At 41.6% G+C, this 3,043-nt stretch overlaps 1 pseudogene; it reads right to left on the reverse strand.

Annotated features, from left to right (window-relative positions):
• Positions 1–560: 560 nt before the first annotated feature.
• LOC116583229 lies at positions 561–1,998 on the reverse strand (annotated as a pseudogene).
• Between the last annotated feature and the right edge of the window lie 1,045 nt (positions 1,999–3,043).

Consider the following 3,043-nt stretch of genomic DNA (forward strand, 5'->3'; position numbering starts at 1 on the left):
TATTTCCCTTTTTGTGTGTGGGGTTGGCTTAATTTGTTGTTGATTCCCCAGTTCTTTAAGGTATAAAGACAGTTTGTGCATTTTGTTTTTGCAGGTTTTTTGTTGTTGTTGTTGTTTGTTTGTTTGTTTTGAGGGAGGCTTGGATGGCTATGTACTTTCCGCTTAGGACCGTCTTTGCTATATTGCATAGGTTTTGGACTGAAGTGTCTTCATTCTCATTGGTTCCATGAAGTGTTCAATTTATTCTTTGATTTCCTGGTTGATTCAAACATTCTTTCTTTCTTTCTTTTTTTTTTTTCCTCATTAAACTTTTGTTTTAATGGGTCTCAAAATTCTGTGACAGATTTTTGGTCAACTTATTTCCATTAAAAAGTACTGATTTTAAAAACTAATAACTTAAAACTGCTACACACACACACACACACACACACACACACACACAAATGGTCCACAAAACGTTCTCCTTTCCTTCTGAAGGTTTTACGATGCATTGTTATCATTAACCAGTCATTTTCTATTAAACTTAAATGGCCAATTGACACGAACAGTTCTGAGACCGTTTTTCCACCACTGATTAAGACTGTGGTGGCAGGTATTGGGGATAATATTCATTTAGCCTTCTGAGCTTTCTGGGCAGACTTGGTGACCTTGCCAGCTCTAGCTGCCTTCTTTTCCACTGCTTTGATGACACCTACAGCAACTGTCTGTCTCATGTCATGAACAGCAAAATGGCCCAGAGGAGGATAGTCAGAGAAGCTTTCAACACACATAGGCTTGCCAGGAACCATATCAACAATGCAGCGTCACAGATTTCAAGAATTTGGGACCATATTCCAGCTTTTTTCCAGAATGATGATCTATCTTCTCCTTCAGCTCAGCAAACTTGCAAGCAATGTGAGCTGTGTGACAATCCAGCACAGGTGCATATCCAGCACTAATTTGGCCTGGATGGTTCAGGATAATCACCTGAGCTGTGAAGCCAGCTGGGTCATTTTTGCTGTCACCAGCCACATTGCCATGATGAACATCTTTGACAGATACGTTCTTGACATTAAAGCCCACATTGTCCCCTGGAAGAGCCTCACTCAAAGCTTCCTAGTGCATTTCAAAAGACTTGACTTCAGTTGTAACATTGACTGGAGCAAAGGTGACCACCATGCCAGGTTTAAGAACACCAGTCTTCACTAGGCCCACAGGGACAGTACCGATACCACCAATTTTGTAGATGTCCTGGAGAGGCAGACTCAAGGGCTTGTCAGTTGGACGAGTTGGTGGCAGAATGCAATCCAGAGCTTCAAGCAGTGTGATTCCACTGGCATTCCCATCTTTACGGGTGACTTTCCATCCCTTGAACCAAGGCATGTTAGCACTTAGCTCCAGCATGTTGTCACCATTCTAACCAGAAATTGGCACAAATTCTACTGTGCTGGGGTTGTAGCCAATTTTCTTAATGTAGGTGCTGACTTCCTTAATGATTTCCTCATATCTCTTCTGGCTGTAGGGTGGCTCAGTGGAATCCATTTTGTTAACACCAACAATTAGTTGTTTTACACCCAGTGTGTAAGCCAGAAGGGCATGCTCACGGGTCTGCCCGTTCTTGGAGATACCTTCTTCAAATTCACCAATGCCAACAGCAACAATCAGGATGGCACAGCCAGCCTAGGATGTGCCTGTAATCATGTGTTTGATAAAGTCTTTGTGTCCTGGAGCATCAGTGATGGTCACATAATACTTGCTGGTCTCAAATTTCCACAGGGAGATATCAATGGTGATACCACGTTCACGTTCAGCTTTCAATTTATCCAAGACCCAGGCATACTTGAAGGAGCCTTTTCCCATCTCAGCAGCCTCCTTCTCAAATTTTTCGATAGTTCTTTTGTCCATCCCACCACATTTGTAGATCAGATGACCAGTAGTGGTAGACTTGCCCGAATCTACATGTCCGGTGACAACAATGTTGATATGAGACTTTTCCTTCCCCATTCTGGCTTAGGTTGAGCGGTGGTTTTCATGAAACCTCTGTTCTGGCGGCAAACCTGTTGTGAAAAAAAGCTGATCCAAACATTCTTAAGCTTCAAGTGTTTGAATTTCTTCCAAACTTCTTTTTGTGGTTGAGTTCCAGTTTCAAAGCATTGTGGTCTGAGAATATGCAACTTCTTTCAAGATATGTCTCCAAAGGCAAAGGAAACAAAAGCAATAATGAACTTTTGGGACTTCATCAACATCAAAATCTTCTGCACAGCAAAGGGAACAGGCAACAAAACAAAGAGACAACCCATAGAATGGGAGGAGATATTCACAAATGACACTACAGACGAAAGGCTGATATCCAAGATCTATAAAGAAGTCCTCAAACTCAACACACCCAAAACAGATAATCACGTCAAAAAATGGACAGAAGACATGAACAGATACTTCTCCAAAGAAGAAATACAAATGGCTGACACATACATGGAAAAATGTTCATCATCATTAGCCATCAGGGAGATTCAAATCAAAACCATATTGAGATACCACCTGACACCAGTTAGAATGGCCAAATTAACAACACAGTAAACAACAAGTGTTGGAGAGGATGTGGAGAAAAGGGGAACCATCTTGCACTGTTGGTGGGAATGCAAGTTGGTACAGCCACTTTGGAAAATAGTATGGAGATTCCTTAAGTAATTAAAAATACAGCTTCCCCAGGACCCTGCAATTGCACTACTGGGTATTTGCCCCAAAGATACAAATGTAGTGAAAAGAAGGGCCACCTGTACCCCAATGTTCATAGCAGCAATGGCCACAATCGCCAAACTGTGGAAAGAGCCAAGATGCCCTTCACCAGTCAAATGGATAAGGAAGATGTGGTCCATATATACAATGGAGTATTATGCATTTGGAGTATTATGATGAATACACAACTTTTATATCAACGTGGATGGGACTGGAAGAGATCATGCTGAGTGAAATAAGTCAAGCAGAGAGAGTCAAATATCATATGGTTTCACTTACTTGTGGAGCATAAGGAATAACACGGAGGACATTGGGAGATAGGAGAAGT

This window comes from Mustela erminea, chromosome X, assembly GCF_009829155.1.
Source record: "Mustela erminea isolate mMusErm1 chromosome X, mMusErm1.Pri, whole genome shotgun sequence".
In the NCBI taxonomy this organism is placed as follows: domain Eukaryota; kingdom Metazoa; phylum Chordata; class Mammalia; order Carnivora; family Mustelidae; genus Mustela; species Mustela erminea.